At 38.6% G+C, this 22,311-nt stretch overlaps 1 pseudogene; it reads right to left on the bottom strand.

Moving 5' to 3' along the window:
* Window positions 1–309: 309 nt before the first annotated feature.
* Window positions 310–22,311, bottom strand: part of LOC118643105 — a 35,811-nt pseudogene continuing 13,809 nt past the window's right edge.

Here is a 22,311-nt window from a genome sequence, read left to right as displayed (position 1 = left end):
CAAGAATACCCCATACATAAAGCTTTCAATACCGTGCAAAAACCCTCCTAGGAGAGGAAGGACAACACAGTGTGCCTTAAACATTTTGCACACTTCAATTTACATAAAATGGGTTTATCAAGAAAATAAGGCATGACAATGGCTCATAAAGGTGAAACAGAACTGATCTTATTTTAATAAAATTCCAAAGAATTTATTATCTAAACTGAAAACAAAAACTTCAGATGTACATAAGGTAACAAAGCTGTTAAGGAAAAGTGGCAAAGCAAGTTTACACACGTCACTGAAGGAAGCAAAGAGCAAGAGCACTCCAGCTGGAATGTCAATGTTGTTCACAGTGTCCTCTTGATTTAAATACTCATAACACACTGAATGAAATCATCATATGGGAAATTCACGACACCTTGCTCTCTTCTTCAAAAGTTGTCTGTCAGAGCACCAGTTTCACACAGCAGGCAATGTAGTCTATATTGTTTTGCAATCAAATTCACCGCCTGGGGACTCAACCGAAATCTCATTGCTGTCAGGGCCTTCTGCAATTCTTGAGGATCCACTGTTCCACTCCTATCACTGTCGAAACTGATGAAGTGCTGTCTCAAGCCATTCAGTACAGACTAGAGTTCTTTAAATTCACTGAAGCCCATTGTGCCTGACAGATCTCTATCCAGCATAGAAACCATAAGCCGACAAGTCTCCAGGTTAAAAGGTTTGTATCCTCCAGCAATGCCCGACTGTGTCAGGCATCTCTGCAATTCATCAGCATCTATTTGTCCATCCTGTCCAGCTACTGAAGCAAAGTAACCATACAGCGGATCTGAGTTCCTCCGGGAAACGTAGGCCCTCCGGGAGCCCCTCCATACCCATTCAGGTAGTACCCACCGCCGATGCCAGGGTGCCTGGGGTAAGCATGGTGCAGACTCAATGTTTTTCTTTAAAAAATTTTTTTTATTTAAAAATTCTCTTCTCTCTTTTCTTTTATATATCTTATTTCTCTAATTTCTCCCTCCCTCCTTCCTTCCCTCCTTCCCTCCCTCCCTTCCTTCTTCCTTCCTTCCTTCCTTCCTTCCTTCCTTCCTTCCTTCCTTCCTTCCTTCCTTCCTTCCATCCTTTCCCTTCCTTCCTTCCTTCCTTCCTTCCTTCCTTCCTTCCTTCCTTCCTTCCTTCCTTCCTTCCTTCTTTCTTTCTTTCTTTCTTTCTTCTTCTTAATTCTTACCTGAGGATATCTTTTCCATTGATTTTCAGAGAGAATAGGAGGTGGGGCCAGGGAGGGAAAGAGAGAAAGAGAAACATCAATTGGTTGCCACTGACACATGCTTTGACTGGGGCTGGGCATCTGCAACCAAGGTAAGTGCCTTTAACCGGGAATTGAACCCATGACCCTTTGATGCACTAATCAACACTCTAATCACTGAGTAACAATGGTCAGGGTCCATTCCTTTTCTTATTCTATCCTTTTTTTTTTAAATCTATTTTTATTTTTAAATTCTATATTGTATTTTATTCATCACGATTACTTTTTGCAATATTATTTTATCTTTATTTTTTATTTTTATTCTTATTTTTCTTTTATCTATTATATTCTTTTTTATTGTTTTTTTATTTCTCTTAAGTTATTTCAGTATCTAATCTTCTACTATTTTTGTTCTTATATTTTGTTGGTGGTGGTGATGGTTGTAGTGGGTATTGTGTGTGTGTGTGTGTGTTGTTTAGGTTTGCTCTTTTTTTTGTTGTTTGTTAGCATCTGTTTAACAGTTGACACAACAGGGTCAAAGTGTAACCTCAGAGTTAGCCTACCCAAGGGTTGAGCCCACTCGTGAATGGGACAGGAGCAGTCAGAACTAATTACAAAAGGGGGGCCCACAAAACTGACACAAGAGATGTTCCTAGGGCACCAAACTCAGAAGATCAAGCAGACAGCACTACTGGGTTTCACAAGATATGCACTATAGATGGCCGTATCACCAAGACTGGAGTTATAGTAGACTTATGCAATACATAGAAACAAACAAAGAGACAGATAAAATGGGTAATCAAAGAAAGAGATCTTAAATGAAAGAACAGGAGGATTCTCTAAAAACACTGCTAAATAAAAGTGAGGCATGCAATTTATTAGAAAGTGTATAAAGTAATGGTTTTAATAATGGTCAACAAACTGAGAAAGGATATAGAAACCATGAAGAACAACCCATCAAAAATGAAGAATTATATACCTGAAATAAAGAATAAATAAAGAGCCCTGGCCAGTTTGGCTCAGCAGTTAGAGCATTGGCCTGCGGTCTGGAGAGACCCGGGTTCGGTTCCCGCTAAGGGCACGTACTTCGGTTGCAGTTCGTCCCCGGCCCTGGTTGGTCGTGCGGGTGGCAACCACTCGATGTGTCCCTTCACGTCGATGTTTCTCTCTCTCTCTCCCTTCCTCTCTCTCCCTCCCATTCTATCTGTACAAAAAATGGAAAAAATATCCTCAGGTGAGGATAAAAAAAAAATAAAAAAAAATAAAAAGAATAAATAAAGAACACACAGGAAAGAATAAACAATAGGTTACAGAGTGCTGAGGCTCAAATCATCAAATAAAAAGATAAGGTAGCCCTGGCCCATGTGGCTCAATTAGTTGGGCATTGTCCTGTGCACCAAGAAGTTGCCAGGACACAGCCTAGATTGCACACTCATTGTTGGTAGGGGAAGTGCAGGATGCAGTTGATTGATTCTGTAATCTCATGTTGTTTCTCTTTCTGTCTCTCTAAAAATCAATAAACTTTTTTTTTTTTTAAAGAAGACAAGATAGAAAATATCACTTAGGCAGCAAAAAGAAAAATCAATTAAAAAGCTTGAGTATAGATGACTCAGCAAAATGGCACAGTGAATGGAAGCTACACAGACCATCTCCCAAGACCAAACTATAATTACAACAAAAATAAAAAACAAATCGTAAGGAGAAGGCAACAGAAAGGCAGCTTGGAGGACCACATAACCAAGGACAATCACTCAATCCTGTTAGGCTTGCGGAAAGTGCGAGAGGGGTGCTGGGAACCCATGGTCAGCAGCGGCCTTAGCTGTGAGCAGCGGCCTTGGCTGTGAGTGGCACTCATGGGTTAAACTCCCAAGCAGCTCCACAGTGCAGAGCCAGGACAGAGGCTAAAATAGCAGCCATTTACCTTGGGATCCAGCAGAGGGAGGGCAGACTGAACTGGAACTCTGTGGGGACACTCATAATTGAGAGGGCGCTCAGAGCTTTTGCTGAGTTGCAGCCAGGCAGGACTGTGGTCACCTTACTTCTTCCCAGGGCTCTGGGGAGAGGCAGCGGCCCCTCCCTCAGAGATTCAACCTCACCCAGTGGCCATTGAAATGCTAATTGAGGCCCATTAACAACCAGCATCTGCCCCACCCTCAGAAAATCCTCTTAGGCTGAGCATCTGAGGCAGTTTTTCATTCAACTGAGAAGCCATGGTTCTTCGGTAAGCAGTAACCACTACTGATAGCCTCCAGGCAAAAAGCTAGAGGATAACTGTACAATTCCCTGGGGTAGCAATGTTAACTATGAAACTAGGTGGTGTGTAACATGGGTCATCCCAGGCTCATCCAAACTCAGGAGAGGAAGCCACAAACAGCAGAATACCAACACCACAGGGAAAATTTGGCAGGTTCCAAAGCCCACAGTGATAGCTAAATGGTGAAACACCGAAACAAAAGCCAAATAAAAGAACAAGAGACCACTACTGAAGAGGAGATGAATGGGGTGCAGTTAAGCAATTTAACAAAACTAGAATTCAGAGCCATGATCTTGAGGGAGATCACAGCATGTGTAAGAACATGAGCACCATGAGTAAAAACATAGAAATGTTGAAAATCAGCCAGTTGGAAATTAAAAACCACCAAGAAGAAATGAAGAATGACATATCAGAAACAAAGAACACATTGGAAGGTCTAAATAGCAGAGTAGAGGAAGCTGAGAACTGGATCAGTGAATTAGAAGACAGAGTAGAAAAAATCAACCAATCAGAAGACCAACAGGTAAAAAGAATTACACAACAGGAAGACAGCTTAAGAGAACTGTGGGACAACTGGAAACATAATAATATTCACATCATAGGAGTCCCTGAAAAAGAAACAAATGAGCAAGGGTTAGAGAATATATTTGAAAAAATAGTGACAGAAAACTTTCCTAATTTGGTGAAGCAAGAAGGCATTCAAGTTCAAGAAGCACAGAGAGCCTCAAGTAAGAAGAACCCCAAACAGGCCCACACCAAGATACATAGTAATCAAACTGCCAAAAATTAAAGAAAAAGAGAGAATCCTAAAAGCAGCAAGAGATAAGCAACAGGTTACCAACAAAGAAAGCCCCATAAGGCTCTCAGCTGACTTCTCAACAGAAATAATACAGGCCAGAATGGAATGGCATGAGGTAATCAACGTCATGAAAAAGAAGGTTCTGAATCCAAGACTACTCTACCTAGCAAGGCTGTCATTCAAAACAAAAGGTCAATTAAGACCTTCCCAGGGAAAAAAAAAAAAAAAAAAAGGCTAAGGGAATATATTAGCCCCAAACCAACACTGAAAGAAATGTTAAGAGGACTGTAATTAGCAGAAGAAATAGGAAGAAAAATATAACCAATAAATAAGTACATGTCAATAATCACCCTCAATGTAAATGGATTGAATGCTCCCATAAAAAGACACAGAGTAGCTGATTGAAAAAGAAAGCATGACTCATCTATATGTGGTTTCCAAGAGACCCACCTCACAACAAAAGACTCACATAGGTTGAGTGTGAAGGGATGGAAAAAAATCTTCCAAGCAAAAGAAAAAAAAAGCTGGGTAGCAATATTCATATCTGATAAAATAGTTTTCAAAACGAAGACCATAACTAGAGACAAAGAAGGCCACTACATAATATCGAAAGGATCTATTCAACAGGAAGATATAACCTTGATAAACATATATGCAACCAATATAAAAGCACCAAAATATATTAAAAATCTTCTGAAAGACTTCAAAGAAGAAATGGATAGCAATATAATCATAGCAGGGGACTTCAACACCCTGCTGACATCACTGGATAGATCCTTAGACAGAAAATTTGCAAGAAAACAGAGATTCTGAATAAAGCACTTGACCAAATGGATTTAATAGATGTCTACAGAGATTTACACCCAAGACTACAGAATTCACATTATTCTCAAGTGTGGATGGGACATTCTGAAAGATAGACCACATGTTAGGACACAGACTAAGTCTCTACAAGTTCAAGAAGATTGAAATCATATCAAGCATCTTCTCAGACCACAATGGCAAGTAACTAGAATTGCAACAAGAACGTGCAAAGACATTTGACACATGGAAGCTAAATAGCATGTTATTAAACAACAAATGGGTCAATGAGAAGATCAAGAAAGAAAGTAAAAACTTCCTGGAAACCAATGAATATAAACACATAACAACACAAAATCTATATGATGCAGCAAAAGCAGTTCTGAGAGGGAAGTTCGTAGCATCACAGGCTTACCTCAAGACGCAAGAAAAATCTCTAATAGACTACTGAACCTCACAACTTAAAGAACTAGAAAGCAAACAAAATAAAATGCCAGAGCAAGTAGAAGGAAGAAAATAGTAAAGATCAGACCAGAAGTAAACAACATAGAGACCAAAAATACAATTAAAAGGATCAATGAAACAATAAGCTGGTTCTTTGAAAAGATAAACAAGATTGACAGAATCTTAGCTAGACTCAACAATAAACAAAGAGAGAGAATCCAAATACAGAAAATAAGAAATGAAAGAGGAGAAGTAACAACTGATAACAGAGAAAAAGAGAAGATTGTTAACAACTACTATGAAAAATTATATGGCAACAAATTCAACAATCTAAGCAAAATGGACAAATTTCTAAAAACATATAATCTCCAAAAACTGGCCCAGGAAGAGATAGAAAACTTGAACAAACCAATAACAACAGAAGAAATTGAAGATGTAATCAAGACTCTCCCAGCTAACAAAAGCCCAGGGCCAGATAGCTTCACAGGGGGGGTTTTACCAAAGATTCAAAAAACTAACACCCATTCTCCTCAAACTATTTCAAAAAAATTCAACAAGAAGAAAGACTTCCAAACTCGTTTTATGAAGCCAGCATAATTCTAACTCCAACACCACAAAAAGACACTATAAAGAAAACCACAGGCCAATATCCCTAATGAACATAGATGCCAAAATCCTGAACAAAATACTAGCAAATTGGATCCAGCAACACATCAAAAAGTTATTCATCATGACCGAGTAGGATTCATCCCAGGGATGCAAGGCTGGTACAATGTTCACAAATCAATAAATGTGATGCACCACATAAACAAAATGAAGAATAAAAACCTCATGATCATATCAATAGATGCCAAAATAGCCTTTGACAAAATCCAGCATTCATTTCTGATAAAAATGCTGAGCAGTGTGAGAATAAAGGGATATATCTAGACATAATAAAGGCCATATATTAAAGACATACAGCCAACATTATACTCAATGGGCATCAATTAAGAGCATTTCCCTTGAGAACAAGAACAAGACAGGAATAACTACTTTCACCACTCTTATTTAACATAATAATGGAATTCTTAGCCACAGTAATCAGACAGAAAAAATAAATAAAATGGAACCAAATTGGAAAGGAAGAAGTGAAACTGTTATTATTCGCAGATGACATGATACTATACCCAGAAAATCCCAGAGACTCCATCAAAATTTACTAGACTTAATAAATGAATTTGGAAAAGTAGCAGAATACAAAATTAACGTCAAAAAAGCGATGGCATTCTTATACACCAATGATGAACTCACAGAAAGACAAACTAAGAAAACAATCCCATTTACCATTGCAGCAAAAAAAAATAAAGATACCCAGGAATAAACTTAATCAAAAAATAAAGAACCAATTTGCAAAAAACTACAGGTCATTGAAAAAAAGTAATATCAAAAGTTATAAAAAAGTGGAAGCACATACCTTGCTCATGGATTAGAAGAATTAACATCATTAAAATGCCTATATTATCCAAAGCAATCTATAGATTCAATGCAATTCCCATCCAAATTCCAACTACATACTTCACAGAACTAGAACAATACTTCAAAAGTTCACATGGAACCAAAAAGATCTCAAATAGCCACAGCAATCTTTAAAAAGAAGAACAAAGTAGAAGGAATTACATTACCAGATTTCAGGTTATACTACAAAGCCACTGTAATCAAAACAACTTGATACTGGCACAAGAACAGGCATATAGACCAGTGGAACTGAACAGAGAACCCAGCAATAGACCCATGGCAATATGCTCAATTAACATTTGACAAAAATGACAAGAGCATACAGTGAAGTAAAACAGCCTCTTTAATAAATGGTGTTGGTAAAATTGGACAGCTACATGCAGAAAAAAAAAAAAAAGAAAGAAAGAAATAAAAAAAATAAAATAGACAATCAACTTACACCCTACACAAGAATAAACTCAAAAGGGATAAAAGACTTAAATGTGACTCAGGAATCCATAAAAATCCTAGATGAAACTGTAGGCAACAGAATTTCGGACATGATATTCTTCTACACAGCAGAATTTTCACTGACACATCACCTAAGGCAACAAAAACAAAGGAGAAAATGAACACATGGGACTGCATCAAACTCAAAACTTCTGCACAGCTGAAAGTACAATCATGAAAATGGAATGGCTACCCACTGTATGAGAGAGCATAATTTACAAAATATATAGAGTTCTCATACAACTCAAAAAAAGGATGACAAAGAACCCAATTAATAAATGGGCAGAGGAACTAGACACCACTCCAAACAGGACATACAGATGGCTAAGAGACACATGAAGAAATGCTCAACATCGCTGATCATCCGAGAGATGCAAATTCATACAACAATGAGGTATCACCTCACACATGTCAGAACGGCTGCCATCAACAAATCATCAAACAACAAGTGTTGCCAAGGGAAGAAAAGGGGACTCTAGTACACTTCTGGTGGGAATGCAGACTGGTGCAGCCACTATGGAAAACAATTTGGTGTTACCTCAATAAATAAAAAGTTGAACTTCCATTTGACCCAGTGATCCCACTTCTAGGAATATACCCTAAGAAGCCTGAAACACCAGTCAGAAAGAATATATGTAGCCCCATATTCATAGCAGCACTATTTACAATAGCTAAGATCTGCAAACAGCCCTAATGTCTATCAGTAAACGAATGGATAAAAAAGCTTGGTACAAATACACAGTGGAGTCCTATGCAGCTGTAAGAAAGAAAGATCTCTTATCCTTTGAGACGACAAGGGGGGACCTGGAAAGTGTTATCCTAAGCTAAACAAGCCAAACAGAGAAAGACAAGTATTATATGATCTCACTTATTTTTGGAATATAATGAACATAACAGTCTGAAATATGAGGTAGTTTCAAAGACATGGAAGTGGGGTACAGACTGACTCTACCCGGAAGAAGTGCAGTGGGGGAGAGATAAGCCACATAACTTATATGCATGTATGTATGAACCATGGACAACAAAGCTGAGGACAGGGTGGAATGGGAAGGGGAGGGGGGCATCAGTGGAGGAAAAAGGAGAAACATCTGTAACAAAAATAAATAAATTAATTAATTTTAAAAAATAATAAGAAGAAATAAACGGCACCCAAATTTGAAAAAAGGGAAGTGATACTGTTATTATATAGAGGACATAATATTTTACATAAAAACCCTAGAGACCTCACCAAGAAATTACTATATCTAATAAATGAATTTGGCAAAGTAGCAGGATACATAATTATCATCCAGAAATCAATGGCATTTTTATACACCAATAGTGAATCCTCACACAGAGAAATTAAAAATACAGTCTCAGACTGGACCATGTGGCTCAGTGTTTGATCATCCATCCATGTACCAAGAGGTCACTGGTTCACTGGTTTAATTCAGGGCACATGCCCTGGCTGTGGGCTTGATGCCCAGAAGGGTATATGCAAGATGGAGCTAATTTATGTTTCTCTCTCATTGATGTTTCTCTCTTTCTCTCCCTCTATAAAAATCAATAAAAACATTTTAAAAAATAATAAAAATTTCATCCTATATATCATTGCACAAAAATACGATAAAATTAACCAAGGAGGTAAAAGATCAGTATTTGGAAAACTATAGGACATTGGTAAAAGAAATATAGAAGGATAAAAACAATTGGAAGCATACACTGTGTTTATGGATTGGAAAAATTAACATAATTAAAATGTCCATAATATCCAATGCAATTGATAGATTCAACACAATCTCTTTTCAAATGCCAATGACATATTTTACAGATGTAGAACAAATACTTTTAAAAATTATATGGAACCTTTAAAAGACCCTAAGTAGACTCAATAATCTTGAGAAAGAAGAACAAAGTTGGAGGGATCACAAAACTAGATGCAAACTATACCACAAAAACATTGCAATCAAAACAGTCTGGTACTGGCACAAGAACAGATTTACACATCAGTGGAACAGAACAAAGAGCCCAGAAATCAAACCACACCATTAGAGCCAATTAATATTTGACAAAGGTGGCAGGAACATACAATAAATAAAGTCTCTGCAATAAATGGTGTAAAAAAATTGAATAGGCACATTCCAAGTAATAAAAGTAGACCACAAACTTACACCATACACAAAAATAAACTAAAATGTGGGAAAAGATAGCAGCAGGGTAAATGAAAGCTACACAGACTGTCTCCCAGGACCAAACTGAATTACAACTAAAATAAAGACAAATCATCTGGAAAAACCATCCGAAGAGCACCTGGAAAAAAGCTAGTGAAACTAGGGACAGAAAAGGGATGCTAAATTCAGTCCGGTAGGAACTGTGAAGGTGTGTGGGGTGAGCTGGGAGCCCACAAACAGCAACAAGGGCTCTCTTAGTGGTGTACACACCCCACTAAGAAAGTGGGGAGTTTTATTTAATTTTATTTTAAAAGATTTATTTATTTTTATTTTTGTTACAGATGATTTTCCCTTTTTCCCTATTGACACCATCCTCCCCATCCTCCCAACCCACCATCCTAACCTGTCCCCAGCTTTGTTGTTCATGTCCATCAGTTATACGTACATGCATAGAAGCTCTGTGGTTTATCTCCCCCACCCATAACCACCTTCTCTTCTGAGGGTTGTCAGTCTGTACCCTACGTCCAGGTCTCTGGGTTTATCATGTTCCTCAGAACGTTGTGTTCATTATATTCCACAAATAAGTGAGATCATATGATACTTGTCTTTTTCTACTTGGCTTGTTTTACTTAAAATGATACTCCGTAGGATCCTCCATGTTGTTTAAAAATAATAAGAGATATTTCTTTCTTACAGCTGCATAGTACTCCATTGTGTATATGTACCATAGTTTTTTTATCCATTCATCTACTGATAGACACTTGGGCTGTTTCCAGATCTTAGTTATTGTAAATAGTGCTGCTGTGAACATGGGGGTACATATATTCTTTTTTATTGGTGTTTCAACCTTCTTAGGGTATATTACTAGAATTGGGACCACTGGGACACATGGAAGGTCAATTTTTAATTTTTTGAGGTAGCACCATAGTGTTTTTTATAGTGGTTGTACCAGTCTGCATTCCTACCAGCAGTTCTACAGTCCTCTTTTCTCCACATCTTTGCCAACACTTATTTGATGATTTGTTGATGGCGGTCATTCTGACAGGTGTGAGGTGATACCTCATTGTTGTTTTAATTTGCATTTCTGATGATTAGTAATGTTGAGCATTTTTTAATATATCTCTTAGCCATTTGTATATTCTATTTGGAGAGGTGTCTATTTAGTTCCTCTGTCCATTTTTTAATTGGGTTCTTTGTTTTTCTTTTGTTGAGCTGTATGAGCACTCTCTATATTTTGGAAATTAACCCCTTATCTGATGTATCATTGGGAATTATGTTCTCCCATACAGTGGGTTGCTTTTCCATTTTGATGATTTTATCTTTTGCTGTCCATAAGCTTTTGAATATGATGTAGTCTTATGTGTTCCTTTTCTCCTTTGTTTCTGTGGCCTTAAGTGATGTATCAGTAAAAATTCTGCTGCATATGATGTCTGAAATTTTGTTGCCTACCATTTCTTCTAGGTTTTTTATGGATTCATGAGACACATTTAAGTCTTTTATTCATTTCGAGTTTATTCTTGTGTATGGTGTAAGTTGATGGTCTAATTTCATTTTTTTGCATGTAGCTGTCCCATTTTCCCAACACCATTTATTAAAGAGGCTGTCTTTTCTCCACTGTATGCACTTCCCACCTTTGTAAAATATTAATTGAGCATAATGTCCTGGGTCAATGTCCAGACTCTCTGTTTTGTTCCACTGTTTTTGTATGTCTGTTCTTGTGCCAGTACCAGGCTGTTTTGATTACAGTAGCCTTGTAGTATAATCTGATATCTGGTATTGCAATTTCACGTAGTTTGTCCTTTTTCAGTAGTGCTGTGGCTATTTGGGTTTTTTGTTTATTTGTTTTTTTTCATATGAACTTTTGAAGAATTTGTTTTAGTTATGTGAAATATGTCATTGGTATTTTGATGGGGATTGTATTGAATCTATAAGTTGCTTTGGGTAATATTGACATTTTAATAATATTAATTCTTCCAATCTATGAACAAGGTATGTGCTTCCACTTTTTTATAGCTTCCTCTATTTCTTTTTTCAATGTCTTGTAGATTTCTGCAAATAGGTCTTTAATTTCTTTTGTTAAGTTTATTCCTAGGTACCTTAATATTTTTGCCATGATGGTATATAGAATTATTTTTTTAGTTTCTTTTCCTTTGAGTTCATCATTGGTGTATAAGAATGCTGTTGATTTCTTTACAATAATTTTCTATTCTGCTACTTTGCCAACTTGATTTATTAAGTCTAGTAGATTTTTTTAAATTTTTTAAAATTAATTTTTGTTACAGATGTTTCTCCTTTTTTCACCCACTGATTCCCCACTCCCCCTCCCTCCCTGCCCTTTCCCCAGATTGTTGTCCATGTCCACTGTTCATGCGTACATGCATATGAGTTGTATGGTTTATTTCTCCCCCACCACCCCCCTCTTTAAGAGATTGTCAGTCTGTACCCTGCTTCCACGTCTCTGGGACTACCCCATTCCTCGGAATGTTATGTTCATCATATTCCACAAATAAGTGAGATCATATGAAACTTGTCTTTCTCTGTTTGGCTTGTTTCACTTAGGATGATACTTTCAAGGTCCCTCCATGTAGCCTCAAAGGATAAGAGATCTTTCTTTCTTTCTTACAGCTGCGTAGTACTCCATTGTGTATATGTGCCACAGCTTATCCATTCGTCTACTGATGGACACTTGGGCTGTTTCCAGATCTTAGCTATTGTAAATAGTGCTGCTATGAACATGGGGGTACATATATTCTTTCTGATTGGTGTTTTAGGTTTCTTAGGGTATATTCCTAGAAGTGGGATCACTGGGTCAAATGGAAGTTCAATTTTTAATTTTTTAAGGTAACTCCATATTGTTTTCCATAGTGGCTGCACCAGTCTGCATTCCAACCAGCAATGCACTAGATTCCCCTTTTCTCCACACACTCACCCACACTTGTTGTTTAATGATTTGTTGATGGCGGTCATTCTGACAGGTGTGAGATGATACTTCATTGTTGTATGAATTTGCATCTCTCTGATGATTAGTGATGATGAGCATTTCTTCATGTGTTTCTTAGCCATTTGTATGTCCTGTTTGGAGTGATGTCTAGTTCCTCTGCCCATTTTTTAATTGGATTATTTGTCTTCCTTTTGTGAAGTTGTATGAGCACTTTATATATATTGGAAATTAACCTCTTATCTGATATATCATTGGCAATTATGCTCTCTGATACAGTGGGTAGCCTTTCTGTTTTGATGATTGTATCTTTTGCTGTGCAGAAGCTTTTGAGTTTGATGTAATCCCATGTGTTCATTTTCTCCTTTCTTTCTATTGCCTTAGGTGATGCGCCAGTAAAAATTCTGCTGCATATGATGTCTGAAATTTTGTTGCCTACAGTCTCTTCTAGGATTTTTATGGATTTATGAGTTACATTTAAGTCTTTTATCCATTTTGAGTTTATTCTCGTGTAGGATGTAAGTTGATAGTCTAGTTTCATTTTCCTGCAAGTAGCTGTCCATTTTCCCAGCACCATTTATTAAAGAGGCTGTCCTTACTCCACTGTATGCTCTTGCCACCTTTGTCAAATATTAATTGAGCATATTACCTTGGGTCCATTTCTGGGTTCTCTGTTTTGTTCCACTGGTCTATATGCCTCTTCTTGTGCCAGTACCAGGCTGTTTTGGTTACAGTCGCTTTGTAGTATAACCTGATATCTGGTATTGTGATCCCTCCAACTTTGTTCTTCCTTTTCAAGATTGCTGTGGCTATTCGAGGCCTTTTTTGGTTCCATATGAACTTTTGAAGTAATTGTTCTAATTCTGTGAAGTATGCCATTGGTATTTTGATGGGGATTGCGTTGAATCTATATATTGCTTTGGGTAATATGGACATTTTAATGGTGTTAATTTAATGGTTTAATGGGTATGTGCTTCCACTTTTTTATATCTTCCTTTATTTCTTTTTTCAATGACCTGTAGTTTTCTGCGAATAGGTCCTTTATTTCTTTGGTTAAGTTTATTCCTAGGTATCTTATTTTTTTTGCCGCAATGGTAAATGGGATTTTTTGCTTAGTTTCTCTTTCTGTGAGTTCATCATTGGTGTATAAGAATGCCATCGATTCCTTGACGTTAATTTTGTATCCTGCTACTTTGCCAAATTCATTTATTAAGTCTAGTAAATGTTTGATGGAGTCTTTGGGGTTTTCTATGTATAGTATCATGTCATCTGCAAATAATGACAATTTCACTTCCTCCTTTCCAATTTGGATCCCTTTTATTTTTTCTTCCTGTCTGACTGCTGTGGCTAAGACTTCCAGTACTATGTTAAATAGGAGTGGCGAAAGTGGGCATCCTTGCCTTGTTCCTGTTCTTAAGGGAAATGCTTTTAGTTTTTGCCCATTTAGTATGATGTTGGCTGTAGGTCTTTCATATATGGCCTTTATTTTGTCTAGATATGATCCCTCTATTCCCACACTGCTGAGCGTTTTTATCAGAAATGGATGCTGGATTTTAGTCAAAGGCCTTTTCAGCATCTATTGATATTATCATGTGGTTTTTATTCTTCATTTTATTTATGTGGTGTATCACATTTATGGATTTGCGAATATTGTACCAGCCTTGCATCCCTGGGATGAATCCCACCTGGTCATGGTGGATAGTTTTTTTGGTGTATTGCTGGATCCAATTTGCTAGTATTTTGTTCAGGATTTTGGCATCTATGTTCATCAGGGATATTGGCCTGTAGTGTTCTTTCTTTGTTGTGTCTTTTTTAGGTTTTGGAATTAGAATTATGCTGGCTTCCAATGATGTATCAGATAAGGGGTTAATTTCCAATATATACAGAGTGCTCATACAACTCCACAAAAGGAAGACAAAGAACCCAATTAAAAAATGGGCAGAGGAGCTGAATAGACACCTCTCCAAACAGGACATACAAATGGCCAAAAGACATATGAAGAAATGCTCAACATCACTAATCATCAGAGAGATGCAAATTAAAACAACAATGAGGTATCACCTCACACCTGTCAGAATGGCCGCCATCAACAAATCATCAAACAACAAGTGTTGGCGAGGGTGTGGAGAAAAGGGGACTCTAATACACTGCTAGTGGGAATGCAGACTGGTGCAGCCGCTATGAAAAACAATATGGTGCTACCTCAAAAAATTAAATATTGAACTTCCATTTGACCCAGTGATCCCACTGCTGGGAATATACCCTAGGAAGCCTGAAACACCAATCAGGAAGAATATATGTACCCCCATGTTCATAGCAGCACTATTTACAATAGCTAAGATCTGGAAACAGCCCAAGTGTCCACCAGTAGACGAATGGATCAAAAAGCTGTGGTACATATACACAATGGAATACTATGCAGCGGTAAGAAAGAAAGATCTCTTATCCTTTGAGACGACATGGAGGGACCTGGAAAGTATTATCCTAAGTGAAAGAAGCCAAGCAGAGAAGGACAAATACCACATACCACATGATCTCACTTATATACGGAATATAATGAACATAACAGTCTGAGGAATACAGTAGACCCAGACACATGGAAGTAGGGCACAGACTGACATCCCTCAGAAGAGGGGATGGGGGGTGGGGTGGTGGGAAGAGATACACCACAGAACTTATATGCATGTATGCATGACCAATGGACATGGACAACTAAGCCGGGGACAGGGTGGAGGGGTGGGGGGGTGGGGGGTGCCAATGGGGTAAAAAGGTAAAATATCTGTAACAAAAAAATAAATAAATAAAAATTTCAAAAAAAAAAAGAATTATGCTGGCTTCATAAAACGAGTTTGGAAGTCTTCCTTCTTGTTGAATTTTTTGAAATAGTTTGAGGAGATGGGTATTAGTTCTTTGAATGTTCGGTAAAACTCCCCTGTGAAGCTATCCGGGCTTGGGCTTTTGTTTGCTGGGAGAGTCATGATTACATCTTCAATTTCTTCTGTTGTTATTTTTCTGTTCAAGTTTTCTATCTCTTCCTGATCCAGCTTTGGGAGATTATGTGTTTTTAGAAATTTGTCCATTTTGCTTAGATTGTCGAATTTGTTGCCATATAATTGTTCATAGTAGTTGTTAACAATCTTTTGTATTCTGTGGTGTCAGTTGTTATCTCTCCTTTTTCATTTCTGATTCTGTGTATTTGGGTTCTCTCTCTTTGTTTCTTGTTGAGTCTAGCTAAGGGTCCATTAATCTTATTTATCTTTAAGAAAAACCAGCTGTTTGTTTTATTGATCCTTTGAATTGTTTTTTGGTCTCTATATCATTTATTTCTGCTCTGATCCTTACTATTTCCTGCCTTCTACTTGCTCTGGGGTTTTCTTTTTGTTTGCTCTCTAGTTCTTTAAGTTGTAGTTCTTTAGGTAGTCTATTAGAGATTTTTCTTCTTTTTTGAGGTAGGCCTGTAGTGCTATGAACTTCCCTCTCAGAACTGCTTTCACTGCATCCCACAGATTTTGTGTTCTTGTGTCTTTATTTTCATTGGTTTCCAGGAAGTTTTTGATTTCTTCCTTGATCTCCTCGGTGACCTATTCATTGTTTAATAACATACTATTTAGCGTCCATGTGTTCAAATGTCTTTGTATGTTCTTCTTGCAATTGATTTCTAGTTTCATGCCTTTGTGATCTGAGAAGATGCTTGATATAATTTCTATCTTCTTGAACTTGTAGAGATATAGTTTGTGCCCTAACATGTGGTCTACCTTTGAGAATGTCGCATGTGCACTTGAGAAGAATGTGAATTCTGTAGTTTTGGGGTGTAGTTCTCTGTAGATATCTATTAAATCAATTTGGTCTAGTGCTTCATTTAGAGTCTCTGTTTCCTTGCTAATTTTTTGTCTAGAGGATCTATTTAGTGATGTCAGCGGGGTGTTGAAGTCCCCTGCTATGATTGTATTCCTATCGATTTCTCCTTTGAAGTCCTCCAGAAATTTTTATTATATTTTGGTGCTCCTATATTGGGTGCATATATGTTTATCAAGGTTCTATCTTCCTGTTGGATAGATCCTTTCAATATTACGTAGTGGCCTTCTTTGTCTCTAATTATGGCCTTCATTCTGAAATCTATTTTATCAGATATCAATATTCCTACCCCAGCTTTTTTTTCTTTTCAGTTTGCTTGGAAGATTTTTTTCCATCCCTTCACTTTCAATCTATGTGAGTCTTTTGTTGTGATGTGGGTCTCTTGTAAACAACATATAGATGAGTCATGCTTACTTATCCTATCAGCTACTCTGTGTCTTTTTATGGGAGCATTCAGCCCATTTACATTTAAGGTGATTATTGATATGTACTTATTTATTGCCATTTTTGTTTAGTGTGGTGATATTTTCCTCCCCATTTCTCCTGGTAAATATAGCAGTCCTTTTAATATTTCTTGCAGTGATGGTTTGGTGCTAATGTATTCCCTTAGCCATTTTTTTTTTTTGGTCTCGGAAGCTCTTTATTTGACCTTCTATTTTGAATGATAGCCTTGCTGGGTAGAGTAGTCTTGGATTCAGATTCTTGTTTTTCATGACCTTGATTACTTCATGCCATTCCCTTCTGGCCTGTAGTGTTTCTTGTGAAAAGTCAGCTGAGAGCCTTATGGGGTTTCCTTTTTAGGTAACCTGTTGCTTGTCTCTTGCTGCATTTAGGATTCTCTCTTTGTCTTTAATTTTTGGCAGTTTGATTACTATGTGTCTTGGTGTGGGCCTGTTTGGGTTCTTCTTACTTGGGGCTCTCTGTGCTTCTTGGACTTTAATGCCTTCTTACTTCACCAAATTAGGAAAGTTTTCTGTCATTATTTCTTTGAATATATTCTTTTTTTTTTTTTTTTTTTATCCTCACCCAAGGACATTTTTCCATTTTTGTACAGACAGAGTGGGAGGGAGAGAGAGGAAGAGAGAGAGAGGGAAACATCGATGTGAAAGGGACAGATCGAGTGGCTGCCACTCGCACGACCAACCAGGGCCGGGGACAAACTGCAACCAAGGTACATGCCCTTAGCGGGAACCGAACCCGGGTCTCTCCGGACCGCAGGCGGACGTTCTAACCGCTGAGCCAAACTGGCCAGGGCTGAATATATTCTTTAACCCTTGCTCATTTTCTTCTTCTTCCGTGACTCTTATGATGCGAATATTTTCTGTTTCCAGTTGTCCCACAGTCCTCTTAAGCTGTCTTCCTGTTTTTTAATTGTTTTTTTCTTTTGGATTTTTGATTGGTTGATATTTTCTAGCCTGTCTTCTAATTCACTGATCCAGTCCTCAGCTTCCCCTACTCTGCTTTTCAGACCTTCCAATGTGTTTTTTATTTCTGATATGTCACTCTTCATTTCTTCCTGTTGGTTTTTAATTTCCAACTGGTTGATTTTCAACATTTCTATCTCTTTACTCATGGTGCTTATGTCCTTACACATGCTGTTGAGCTTTCTCAACATCATGGCTCTAAATTCTAGTTTTGTTAACTTGCTTAACTGCACTTTATTTATCTCATCTTCGGTAGAGGTCTCTTGTTCTTTCATTTGGCTTTCTTTCTGTTTTTCACCATTTTGGCTATCACAGTGGGCTTTGGAGTCTGCCAATTTTTCCCAGTGGGTGTTGGTGTTCTGCTGTTTGTGGCTCCCTCTCCTGGGTTTGGATGAGCCATGGAGGACCCACTTTAAACACCACCGTCAAGTCTTAGCTTGTCTGGTTAGTGTTGCATGCCCAGGGAATGGTAGTTATCCTCTAGCTTTTTTTGCCTCGAGGCTATTAGTAGAGGTCACCTGAAGACCCTTGGTTTCTGAAATGCCTGAAAAGTCCCTCAGGTACTCAGTGTAAGAGGATTTCCTGAGAGTGAGGCAGGTGTTTGTTTTTAATGGGCCTTTATTACCATTTCAATGGCCACCAGGTGGGGTTGAATCTCTGAGGGAAGGGCCACTGCCTCTCCCCAGGCCCTGGGAAGGAGTAAAATGAACACAGTTCTGCGTGGCTGCACTCAGTGGGAGCTCTTAGCACCCTCCAAAACCCGAGTGTCCCCATACAGTTCTATTCCAGTCTGCCTTCCGTCTGCAGGATCCCAAGGTGAGTGGCTGCTGCCAATTTAGCCTCTGTCCAGACTCTGCGTTGTGGAGCCACCTGGGACATTTTACCCCAGGGCTCTGCTTCCAGCCAAGGGCGGCCTGGCTGGGGCTCCAGCCAAGGGCGTTGCACTCAGCAGAAACCCCAGGACTGAGCTGCCATGGCGGGACACTACAGAGGTGGCAGTAGCTTCCAGCACAGTCCCCTGGTCCCCGCGAGTCTGTGCGGCACCAGCCGAGGGCTTAGCAGGCAACAGAGTTCCCAGGACCCATGCAGGGTGGCTTGAGGCTGTAGCAGTAACTTCCCGCCGAGTTCCCTGGTCCCTGCCCAGGCTGCTGTGGACCGTGGGCTCCCGGCCCCCTCTCGCATCCTCGCAAGCCTACCAGGGTTGAGTTGGTGTTTCTGGTTATGTGTTCCTCCAAGGTGTCTTTCGGTTGCCACTTCCTGACGATTTGCCTTTATTTTCCAGTTTGATCCTGGGAGATGGTCTGTGTAGCTCCATTCACTTCGCCGCCATTTCTAATGTGTCCCACTTTCAATATCAGATTAGTAGATTTTTGATGGAGTCTTTCGGGATTTTTATGTTGATTTTAGAAAGAGAGAGAGACAGAGGAAAGGAGAGGAAGAGACAGAAACATTGTTGAGAGAGAACATTAATTGGCTTCCTTCTGCATGCCCCCACTGAGGATTTTACCCATAACCTGGGCATGTGCTCTGACAGGGAATCAAAGTTGTGACCTCTTGGTATGTGGACTGATGTTCAAACACTGAGCCACACCAGCTGGGTGAAAGTGGGGTTTTTAAAAGCACCAAATCAGCTACAGCCACTCACCTTGGCCTCAAGCAGAAGGAGAGTGGACTGTACTGGAGCTGTGTGTACTGAGCTTCTTGCTCAGGAGGAAGCTGAGAGCTGGACAGGAGGGCACGGAGACACTTGTACTGAATCACTTACAGGACAATAGCCATGCAACTCAAAGACCCCCTTCCCAGAGCCTTGGGAAAAAGCAATGACCCCTCCCACAGGAATTTACCACCACCAGCCCAGCCCAGATAAATGCTATTTGAGGCCCCTTAACATCTAAAATCTGTCAGCAAGCATGTGCTGTACCCACTAGAAATCCTCATGGAGCTGTGGGTGGTTGCATTCAGCTGAGGGCTACAAATCAAGGCTCATCAAGTAATTGAGACTAATAGTCTCCAGGCAAAAAGCTAGAGAATAACTGAGCCTTTCCTGGGCTTCCAAATCTACCCAGGAAAGTAAGACTTGATAGTGATGTTTAACATGGGTCCTGCCACATTCATCCAAACCCAGTAGAGAAAGCCACAACCAGTGGAACACCAACACCCACAGGGAAAATATGGCAGGCTGCAAAACCCAGACAGCCAAAATAGTGAAACAAAGTAAGAATTTCTAAATGAAAAAAAAACAAACAAAACAAAGCAAAAAAAAAAAAAATACAAGATAATTTGGCAGGAGAAGAAATAAATAAAATGGAATTGAGCAAGATGTCAGAGGGAGAATACAGAGTAATAATCATGAGGAAGCACAACAACATGAGTATAGATTGAAAAGCATTGAAAAACCAAGTAGAAATAAAGAATAACATAGCAGAAATAAATAACATATTGGAAGGAATAACCAAAAGAGTAGTTGAAGCTCACTGGTTTTTGCAATCAGAAGTTATAGGGACTTCTCTTACTGGGACCTTGGGCTGGGGGCCTGGTATGGAGCGGAGTGTCTGCTCCTATGGGAAGCCCTCACAGCTGAGGTATTCCTCCTAATTTGTATCCTCCACATGTCAGAGTGGGACCAATCCTTTCTCTTCTAACCCCCTCTTTCCAGTCTGGATATGGCGTCTTTGATATTATAGTAGTAGAATTTCTAATCAGTTCAGTTTCAGGTGGTTCTGAATGATGATTGTTGTAATTTTGATGTGGTTTTTGGAGGAAGTGCATGCCACTTTTACCTATACCACGGTCTTGACTGGAAGTCCCTTTGCAATTTTTAATTGAATTGTTTGTCTTCCTGCTGTTGACTTGTGTAAGTTCTTTATATATTTTGCAAATTAGTCCCTTGTCAGAAAGAAGAAATAAAACACACAAACAAATTCCATTTACCATTGCAATAAAAAAATGATAATATATAGAAATAAACTTAACCAAGGAAGTAAAAGATCTGTTCTCAGAAAATACAGGTCATTGAAATACTAAATACAGAAATATATAGAAAGTTAGACAAATATCATGTTCATGGATTGGAAGAATCAACATAATTAAAATATCCATTCAATCTAAACCAATCTATAGATTCAATACAATCCCTACTAAAATACCAATGAAATATTTTACAGATCTAGAACAAATTCTCCAAAAGTTCATATGGAACAAAAAGACCCTGAACAGTCACAGAAATTTTTTGGGAAAAAAAGGACAAAATTGGAGGGATCACAATTCTGGATATCACGTTATACTATCAAACCACTGTCATCAAAACAGCCTGGTACTGGCACAAGAACAGACATATAGATCAGTGGAACAGAACAAAAAATCCAGAAATCAACCTAAGAATGATGTTCAATTAATATTTGAAGAAGGAGGCAAGAGCATACAATGAATAAAGACAGTCTCTTTAGTAAGTGGTATTAGGAAAATTGAACAGCTACATGCAAAACACTGAAACTAGACCACCAATTTATACCACACACAAGAATAAACTCAAAGTGAATTAAATATTAAATGTAACTCATGAAAACATAAATATTCTAGAAGAAAATGTAGGCAGCAAAATTTAGATATCACATGAAGCAGAATCTTCAACAATACATTGGCTAGATAAGAGAAGCGAACAACAACAACAAAAAACAATAAATAAGCGGGACTACATGAACTAAAAAGCATCTGCACAGCAAAATAAATCAGCATCAAAATGAAAAGCGAACCCACTATAGGGGAGAACATATTTGCCATGATACATTGGATAATGGGTTCATTTCCAAAATATATAAAGTACTTAAACAACTAAACCAAAGAGAGGCAAACAACCCAATGTAAAAATGAGCAAAGGATCTGAATAGACACTTCTGCAAAGAGGACATACAAATGGCCAAGAGACATGAAAAAGTCACTAATATTAGAGAGATGTTAAGTAAAAAAAACTATGAGGTATCACCTCACATCCTGCCAGAAAGGCTGCCATCAACAAATCATCAAACAATAAGTGCTGGTGAGGGTGTGGAGAAAAGGATACCCTTGCACACTGCTGGTGGGAATGCAGTCTGGTGCAGGCACTATAGAAAACAATATGGAGTTTCCTAAAAAAAAAATTGTTTATTTTTTATCCTCACCCCAGGACATTTTTCCATTTTTTGTTCAGTTAGAGTGGGAGAGAGGGGGAGGGGAGAAGGAGAGGGAGGGGGAGAGAGAGAGAGAGAGAGAGAGAGAGAGAGAGAGAGAGAGAGAGAGAGAGAGGAAGAAAGAAAGAAACATCAATGTAAAAGGGACACATTCAGTGGTTGCCACCTGCATGACCCATCCAGGGCTGGCGACAAACTGCAACCGAGGTGCATCCCCTTAGCGGGAACTGATCCTGGGTCCCTCCAGGCCACAGGCTAACGCT

This window comes from Molossus molossus, unplaced genomic scaffold (genome assembly GCF_014108415.1).
Source record: "Molossus molossus isolate mMolMol1 unplaced genomic scaffold, mMolMol1.p scaffold_m16_p_30, whole genome shotgun sequence".
NCBI lineage: Eukaryota > Metazoa > Chordata > Mammalia > Chiroptera > Molossidae > Molossus > Molossus molossus.
This window is presented reverse-complemented; position numbering and strand designations above follow the sequence as displayed.